This window comes from Etheostoma cragini, chromosome 3 (assembly GCF_013103735.1).
Source record: "Etheostoma cragini isolate CJK2018 chromosome 3, CSU_Ecrag_1.0, whole genome shotgun sequence".
NCBI lineage: Eukaryota > Metazoa > Chordata > Actinopteri > Perciformes > Percidae > Etheostoma > Etheostoma cragini.
The window spans coordinates 9,656,079-9,666,463 of NC_048409.1; positions in this window are offsets into that span (position 1 = coordinate 9,656,079).

Genomic DNA, 10,385 nt, shown 5'->3' on the forward strand with positions numbered 1-10,385 from the left:
CAATTTTGAAGATGACATCCGGTCCGCCTTCAAATTAAGAGTCAAAGTAATGACGAGTGGATTGAGCCAATTCAAACGATACCCTGGAGAAAGAGCAGGAGATAAATGCCAGGGGTCTAAGACAGATTTGTAAAAGGAAAGCCTTATTTTAATTTGCCAAACAACTTCATACGGATTTTTGTTTTTTTCAAGAGACTCATTCCACATCTGCTGATATTAATTTCTGGAAGTCTCAATGGGGTATTGATATTTGGTTCTCTCATGGCTCAGAGAGATCTGCTGGAGTAACCACGCTTAAAAGTACTTTCACTGGTGATGTCCTACGCTCAGACTGTGACTCCCTAGGACACTAACTTTGTATTATAATTAGAGTTGACAATATTTCTATCATAGTCATTAACCTTTACGGTTATAATAACAAGCTAGAGAATCATAAGTTACTTGACTCTGTAGAGGAAATAATTACATTTTGGCTTACCAAATACCCAAACTCTCTTCTTTTAATTGCTGGAGACTTTAACATTGCTTTAGATAATGCTGTTGACAGATGGCCCCCTAGGCGGCCCTCCTCCCTCAGCACAAACCTTAAAACACTTATGGGTTGATTTAACATCGTAGATATATGGAGGGAGACATTTCCTGATGACAGATCCTTCACTTGGAGTAATAGTTCAGGGTCCAGTCAGTCTTGCATAGATTGTTGGCTGTTATCCAATAGCATTGATAAAGAGAAAGTTACAGTAAATATCCTTGCCACTCCCCTCACTGACGATAGAGCAATTCATATAAACATTCAATTTAGTGCATCTAATACAATCTATAAACCTTGCTACTGGAAGTTAAACAATTCCCTTTTACAGCATGAAAAGGTTAAGACTGAAATTATTAAGTCAATTACTCTTTTTTTCGACAAGGCTAGGAAAGAAAAATCCTACAACACTAACTGGAAACTATTTAAGTTTGAGTCGGGAAAATTCTTAAGACATTATGGAACTTCTGTTGCCAAAGCTAAAAGAGCAGAAGAAGAGGAAGTCATAAGTAAAATTTCCTCATTTTTTCAAAGGCCCCCTGGCAAAGTTTCAGAGGAGGATAAATGACTTCTTTTGCAACTTCAAAACAAATTAGATGACTTATATCAACAAAAAGCAGAGGGAGCCTTTGTAAGGTCTAGGAAGAGATGGCTGGAGGAGGGAGAGCAAAATTCTGCATATTTTTTCCGCCTTGAAAGAGACCGTGCCAAAAAAAATTCTATCCATAACTTAAATATTAATGGAATCATTACTGATGACGCTAAATTAATTTCCGACTTTTGTTCAGCATTTTATAGCAATCTATACAGCTCAAAATATAATGAAGAAGTTACTTCTCAATTTCTTAACTCTGTAAATAACGTTAGAAAGATTTTTGTGGCAGACAGAGATTATTGTGACACCCCTCTTACAATGACAGAGGTCAATGATTCCATTACTTTACTCAAAAACAATAAATCCCCCGGCACTGACGGTCTAACTGCAGAGTTTTACAAAGTGTTCTCAGATCACGTGGCCCCGTTTTTACTACAGGCTTTTATGGAGAGTATAGAGAATAATGCCCTTCCTGCTAGCCTCACTCAAGGGCTGATCACACTGCTTCCCAAACCTAGGAAAGACGTGCTTCTCATTGATAGCTGGAGACCCATCTGTCTGCTAAACAATGATTACAAAATTATAGCTTCGATGTTTGCCAGGAGAATTAAAGATACTCTTGACACAATTATAGATGAGACACAATCAGGCTTCATGAGGAATAGGCACATCTCAAACAATATTAGACTAGTTTTAGATATTCTTGACTACTCTGACTTGATATCTGAAGATTTCTTAGATCTTCTTAGATTTCTATAAGGCCTTTGATACAATAGAACACCAATTTATTTTTCTGTCTTTAGAAAAATTTGGTGTTGGAATTTTTTCTGCAAAGCAATTAAAACTTTATATATTAATGCAACAACTCTATCAAACTGAAAAATGGAACTTCCCCTAGATTTAATCTGAAACGTGGCATTCGTCAGGGATGCCCGATTTCCCCTTATCTGTTCTTACTTTGTACACAAATTCTCTCAACTCATGTCGCTGACAGCGTTGTACAAGGAATGTATGTCGCTGGTAGGGATATCATCATCAGTCAGCTTGCTGACGATACCACCATCTTTTTGAAAAATGCAAGCCAGGTACCTGTCGCCATTCAAGTAATTAACCAGTTCTCAGAGGCCTCCGGTCTATGCCTGAATATTAATAAATGTGAACTGCTACCTATAAGAGATTGTAATCTACAAACTATCTGCAACATTCCAATCAGGGAAGAAGTTACATACTTAGGTATTATCATCTCTAAAGATCAGAAAGTGAGATGTTCAGTAAATTTCTCTCCAATCCTTAAAAAAAACTCAGAACAAATTTAACCAGTGGTTGCAAAGGGACTTATCTCTAAAAGGCCGAGTGTTACTCACCAAGGCTGAAGGGATATCCCGGCTCACAAACGCAGCTCTCTCTTTACACCTGGACAGTAACATCTGTAAAGATATTGATAGAATGCTTTTTGACTTCATCTGGAAAAATCGTACCCATTATATCAAAAGAAGTGTTGTCATGAATAATTATGAATCTGGTGGGCTCAACTTTTTGGACTTCATTACTCGAAATAATACTTTTAAGATTAACTGGGCTAAGCATTTTTGTTAAAAACCCTGTCTCCATCTGGAATTTTATTCCCCACCATATATTCTCTCGCTTCGGTGGTCTAAGTTTTATTTTGAACTGTAGCTATAATGTAGACAAACTCCCTGTAAAACTGTCCACCTTCCACAAGCAGGTCCTTTTAGCATGGTGTCTAATTTATAAGCATAACTTTTCAACTCACAGATACCTAATCTGGAATTACAGCGATATATTATATAAAAACAAATCCCTCTTCTTTGAGAGTTGGGTACTTAATCAGATTCTGCTGGTGGATCAGCTGTTTAATGGAGAGGGGCAACTTTTCACTTACGGTGAGTTTTTATCGACATATAACATTCATGTTACGCCGAGAGAATTCGCAATTGTATTTGACGCCATTCCTTCAGGCACTATAATGCTGTTCAGATATGCTGGTAGACTTCCTCCTACTGCTGTCTCCCTCCCCGATGTGGCTGAATCACCAGTTGGAAAAATCTGCTTTTCCCAACTTCCTCGAAATAATAAGAACGTCCGTGCTTTATTTCAGAAAGAAATTGTTTCAACTCCAAATGTTACAGTTTATTGGAACCGATTTGTTAATGATATTGACTGGAAAAAGGTTTGGATGATTCCTCACAAAGACCTGATAGTGAACAAGGTAAAGGAAGTATTGTTTAGAATAATTCACAGATATTACCCTGCCAATCATTACATGCTAAAATTTGAAAGAGACATCAATGCAAACTGTTCTTTCTGTGAAGGTCACCCAGAAACTGTTTTACACATTTTTTGGTATTGCTCATACTCCAGAAGATTTTGGCAACACCCCAGCAGATTTATCATTGAACATATCTATAAAGATTTTGTAATATTATTGGAAAATGTTGTATTTTGTTTTTATACAACTCAAAGTAAAGAAAATATGTTTTATATTATAAATGTATTAATCCTTTTGGCCAAATTTCATATTCACAAATGTAAATTCAGTTCTAAAAAACCTAATTTTAGTGTGTGAACACTTACTCGGTTGTGCCAGATAGGTGTGTGGAGGCTACTGTTTGTATTTGCATTTAGTATGTGATTGAGTGCACGTTTAGTTGTAGGGCTACAGCTGGATCAGGAAATTGTAAAGATTAGGGAGAAATACATGCATAAAAAGTAGATACACTCTTGAAAAGGAGTCAGAATAGAAATATTTGCATCCGTTCAGAAATGAGCAGTTTCAGGAAGTCAAAGAGCCAACAAATCCCTGCCTATCCCAGCCAATAAAAAAAAAATCTGTTAAATTCAGAGAGCAATATTGAGCTCCCACTGTGAGAAAAAACAAATAAAAAAAGATAAGTAAACACCAAACAATGATCCTAATTATCTTTGATGCAACTGTTCCTTTTGGTTTCTGCTGGTTTCTGGTTTTCCTAATTAAAGTTTCAAGGTTGTATTTCCACACATCCTTAATGAATAAAACAAAGAGGCAGATGTGATGAATGCAAAAGGACTTTACCTGACAAATTTGTCTCGCTACAGACAATTATATATATATATATAGGTAACACATGTACAGTATATATATATATATATATATATATATACATATATATACATACATATATATACACACATACATACATACACACACACACACACCCACACACAGATGTATGTGAATTAATTTATCCAGTCTCCAACATACATTGTCCTAGGGGTGGGCAATTCATTTTCCCAAGGGGCCACATTAGAAACAGGGACTGTTGTGGAGGGCCGGATTAATAGCCTAAACTAAAAAAGCTCTAAAATCCCACTAGGCACTATCTCCTGAGCACCAACTGCAACTGTGGACTAACAGGTTTGCCATATCCATCTCTTAAAAAGTGATGACATGTCAGTGTTGTGTTCATGACTTGTTTCAGCTGCCCCCAAGTGACCATATATAAACATATATAATATATATATATTACACTTAAAGGGGTGAAAGAATGGTTGTATAGAGTATTACATGCTGTTCCTTAAGGTCTCCTGATAGGGTTTGTAACATTTGTTGGGCTGAAAAAAATGCTGTTCTTTTGGCCCTTATACCATTCTGTTAAATTGACCTGGCTTGGAATGAGAGGTGTTCTGCCTTATATGGTCTGCTCATGAATATTACATAAGCTGCACGCTGATTGGTTGTTTTGCAACGAGCTTTGCTGCGGCTCCCAGAGCAACAGAACCAACAACACTCAATAAAACATCCAAGGTGGAGAAAGCATGGAGACTTTAGCTGTTGAACGGTATTTGTTTGAGGCTGAATCAGAGGAAGGATGATGTAGAGGAGCAACCTGCTAGTGGATTGGAAATGACTCCTTCAGACTGGTAGGTTTGGTTATTTAGCATTTACTTGCATTTTTAACACGTAGCCCAACATCAGCCGTCCGTTGTTACACTGGTGTAATACTCACACTTCAGTGTTGTAGCCTAAGAATAACTTTGTATTAGGCTTGTTTTTAGTATTGTAAGCAGCATAAGTTAATGTGCACACGGACAAATATTTTACAACTTGTACCCTCGCAGTTTCAGTCAAGATGTCCAGTTGGCTGAAAAGTTAGTGGCCAGTTCATAGAGCTGCTCACAACGAAAGTCTCTTTGATTGTGATTATGATTTACGTACATTATTTAACACATAGTAGTAATATGTAACAACAGGACGTCCATTTAGCTGGACAGGAGACTATTTCTGTTTGTATGCTACGTCTAAAGCATTATCACTACTCTCGCCTGTGTCAGTAGGTCAATTGTTATCTTGGAACTACTATCCTGCTAATTAGATAATCTGCCTTTGAGATTATTACCTTCTTAACCTGTAGTAATATGTAAAATTACAACTCCAGTGCATCCATCTTACCTTGGCAGGTGTACTTGTGGAAACTGTGCACAAATGCCCCAGGAGAGAGAAACTATATGTTGCCGATAAAAACCTCAGGTAACTAAAGCTAAATACATTAACTCAAGCTACTTATGCTTTCTGCTCATTCAACATTATGAAATAACAACAAGCTAATTGTTTGTTTTTACAGGTCATAAAAAGAATGACCCAGGTTCCTGAGGAGATAACCTGTATGACTCACCATCCTGGCCTTCAATATATATTCTTTGCAAAATGCAATGAATATTTAAAGAGTTGACCATGGCCAGTTGAGAATCAGAGGGATGGAAAGGTGAGGCCAATGTTATACCACTGTTAGCAGTTCTATAACAATACCCATTGATTATTGGTTCAGCATTATTACAAAAACACAGTATTATCAAGTCAACAAAATGAAAAACTTTATTTAGTTTCAAAACAATCATCATTACTCTGAAATCTAAAAGATAAAAAATTAGATTTTCCACTACACCCTGTTCTCTTTGCAGGCAATGCAGACACATGGCTTATAGGACTTAGCCTGTTGTGTGTGAAAAGTCATTTTAGCTCCTATACCATTGCACATTTGTATTTGTTGTTTGTAGTGTGTGAAAAGTTATTTTTAGTGCCTATACCATACAAAGTTTTATTTTTTGTCTGTAATAAAAAAAATATTTAAACATACAAATTGTTGGCTTTGTCTTCACTTGTTTGATGGTGTAACCTCCCCTTTTGGCCTTTAGGAACAGACATTTTTACATTAGTTGTACATTAGAGTAGAAACGGTGAACACGAGAAAAACACAAAAAAACAAACACAAGAGTAAACACTAGAGCAAACACGAGAGTAAACACTAGAGCAAACACGAGAGCAAAACCTGAGAGCCAAGTTACCACGTGAGAGTATGTAACAATCTGGCGCTGAAGAGGCGGTCAGCCCGGGTTTAAGTATGGCAGGAGATGATGACTAGATGGGATACAGCTAAATGGATGACGGAATAGGTGATGGGTAGCCACGCCTCTGATAGGAACGCCATCAAGGCCAGACAGACAACAGACAAGACAAACTCAGAGCAAAGGGAAAGCATGCCAAAGGTTGGGGGAAGACAGCAGAACACAACAGTACCCCCCCACCCCCTTAACGTGCTCCCCCACGCGCCCCACCAGGCTTGTCGGGATGGTCCCTAGGAAAGTCTGTGACCCGTTGAGGATCCAGGATGAACCTCCGGGGGATCCACAACTGCTCCTCTGGCACATAACCCTCCCACTCCACTAGATATTGCAGCCCCCTACCGCGCCGCCGGGCGTGCAGGAGCCGGCGGACCGTGTAGGCTGGGTGGTCGTCAATCAGGCAAACCGGCGGGGGTGGGTCCACCGGAGGACAGAGGGGACTGAAAGACACCGGCTTCAGTTGAGAAACGGGAAACGTGGGGTGGACTCGTATGGCGGCAGGCAACTTCAGCCGGACAGCCGCAGGGTTCACAACCGCCTCAATCTCAAATGGGCCCAGGTACCGAGGGGAGAGACAGCAGCGGTGACAGCGGCGAAGGTTGTCCTGGACAGAGGGCACAGACAGTTCTCTCTCCTGGGCAGGAAACAAGAGGGGTTGGTAACCCAGTGCCACCTCGAAGGGCGAGAGACCATTGGCGGATGTAACCAAGGCGTTGTGCGCATACTCTATCCAAGGTAAGTGGTCAGCCCAGGTGACGGGATTTTGAGCAGCCACACAGCGGAGGGACGTCTCCAGATCTTGATTGATCCTCTCCGTCTGACAATAAGCCTGCGGAAGGAAACCTGAAGACGGTGCAGTACAAAAATCCTTCCACACACGGGAAATGAACTGTGGGCCTCTATCTGAAACGATATCCACAGGTATTCCATGGAGACGGAATACATATTGGACTAGGAGGTCAGCCGTCTCACTGGCGTAGATAATTTAGGTAAAGCTATATAGTGGACAGATTAAGAGAATGTGTCCACAATGGTCAATATATTATCATTACCTTTAGACATGGGTAAGCCGGTGACAAAGTCCAACGCCACATGGGACCAAGGGCGGCTGGGGACAGGTAGCGGCATTCAGCAGGGCTGCCACCAGGTCCGGGATCCAGGGCTTGGGCTGCCGTAACGAGCGCCCCGATCTCCCGGCGAACTGCAGCAACGACACACGAGCACCGTCTCGGGCTCGGCACAGTCCTCCGGGTTGTTGAATTGTCAAGACAGTGCATCCGGCTTTACATTCCGTGATCCCGGTCGGTAGGTGAGAGTGAAGTTGAACCTACTAACAAACAGGGCCCACCTGGCTTGCCGGGAGGAGAGCCTCTTGGTCGACAGAATGTAAGCCATGTTCTTTTGGTCAGTCCATACCACAAAAGGTTGCTCAGCCCCCTCCAAACAATGGCGCCACTCCTCCAGCGCCACTTTGACCGCCAGAAGCTCCCGATTGCCCACATCATAGTTCCTTTCCACGGGAGACAATTTCTTGGAGAGAAAGGCACAAGGATGGAGCTTCTGGTCGGAGGGGGAACGTTGGGACAGGACAGCACCCACCCCCGAGGCAGAAGCATCCACCTCCACCACGAATTGGAGCAAGTGATCAGGGTGTCTCAGCACAGGCGGGGGGGGGAACTGAATCTTAAGCCGCTCCATAGCCTGATAAGCAACCGGTGACCAGTGAAACGGGACCTTAGGGGACGTGAGCCTGGTAAGGGGATTCACCACCTGACTAAAATTAGCAATGAACCGGCGAAAAAAATTGGCGAAGCCCAGAAAACATTGCAATTGTTTACAGTTGGTGGACGTGGGCCAGTCAGTAACCGCCTTAGTCTTTTCGGGTTCCACCGAAACCTGACCACTCTCCACAATGAACCCCAGAAACGGAACCGAATGGCGGTGGAAATCACATTTTTCGGCCTTGACGTAAAGCTTGTTCTCCAACAGCCGTTAGACCTGGCGTACGTAAGAGACGTGTTCAGGTAACGAGGATGACAAAACGAGAATGTCGTTGAGGTAAACAACCACAAATCGGTTTAGGAAATCCCTCAAAACGTCGTTAACCATGGTTTGGAAAACCGCTGGGGCATTGGTTAAGACAAACGGCATCACTAGGTACTCAAAATGTCCTAACGGAGTGTTAAAAGCAGTCTTCCACTCATCCCCCTGACGGATGCGGACGAGGTGGTAAGTGTTGCGGAGATCCACTTTGGTAAAAACCGTAGCGCCTTGTAAGGGCTCGAACGTAGAGTTCATGAGAGGCAGGGGGTAAATATTCTTTACCATGATGTTATTAAGGCCGCGGAAATCGATACATGGTGCAGTGATTTATCTTTCTTTTCTACAAAGGAAAAGCCCGCTCCTAAGGGAGACAACGGACGAATAATCCCAGCAGCGAGTGAGTCACCGATGTACCTCTCCATAGTTTCCCTCTTAGGCCGTGAAATATTGTATAGCCGACTCTTAGGTACGGGGAGTCAGGTTGTATTTCAATGGCGCAATCATAAGGTCTATGGGGAGGCAGGGACAAGGCCTTGTCCTTACTAAAAACCTCCGCCAGATCGAGGTTATTGGCTGGAATAAGGATAAATCAGACGCAGGGTCCACGGACGCTGGGATTCTCTCAGCGGGGGGAACAGCTGAGCCCAGGCACTCGTAGTGGCAGCGGTTACTACAGCTGTGAACAGCATAACGCTGCCAGTCAATTTGGGAATTATGCCGTTTCAACCAGGGGAAGCCGAGTATCAGAGAGTAGTAGAAGCGGACATAAGCTTGAATTGGATAGATTCCCGATTATTACCCGACAATATCAAAGTAACCGGTACGGTCTGATGAGTTACTCTGGCGAGTGTATGGCCGTTAATAGCTGTCACCCGAATGAGGCTGGTTATAGGCTCTACGGGAATACCGGCTTGATTGGCAAGACCGCAGAAAATAAAATTGTCCTCCACACCGATGTCAATCAGAGCGGAGGGATGAATGGCGGGATGTTTGGTACTGTAATGTGGCAGGGACGAGTAACAGACACTCACCGGCCCGCATACGGCGTTGTTGTTCAGCAGGAGAAAGCCGGGCACAACCAAGTTGCATAGCCTCATCCTCCTCCTTGGAGGTGAACACCGGGGAGACTGAGGGCAACAGCGCGTAGACAGGTGTCCAAGACCCCGACAACACTGCATCCCGGCCAGAGGGGAGAGATCGGCCACTCCTCGCCTGTTTCATCTCCCGGATATTGTTGTCTATTCAGATTGCAAGAGACACAAGATCATTGATGGTGGCAGGCTCATCCCGAATTGACAATTCATCCTTAATAGTGTCACTCAAACCGTTAATGAATGCACCCGTAACGGCCTCCTTGTTCAAGTGAGAGTCCACTGCCAGCATCCAAAAGTCAACCGAATAATCCGCTACACCACCAGCCCCCTGCCTGAGTGCAAGCAGCCACCTCGAGGCAACCCCCACATGGTCAGAATGATCAAACACAGTTTTTAAATCCGACGAAAAAGAGTCAAAAGTTATACCTGAGGGCAGGCGGTTAGCACAAACCGCTTTAGCCCACACCAGGGCTCTTCCCCTGAGCGGGCAAAGGGCATAATGTACTTTAGCTGCCTTTGAAGAAAAAGACATTGGTTGTTGACGGAAAATAAGTCCGCACTGGAGAAGAAATCCGCGACACTTATCCAGGTCTCCAGAGAAAGGTTCCGGTGAGGTGATGGGAGGCTCAGGGAGGGGTGTGGTGGCCTGTGACAGGGCGCATTGCGGCCGTCACCGTAGCGATGCGCTACTTGTACCTCCAATGTTTGCACACTGACTTTTCAA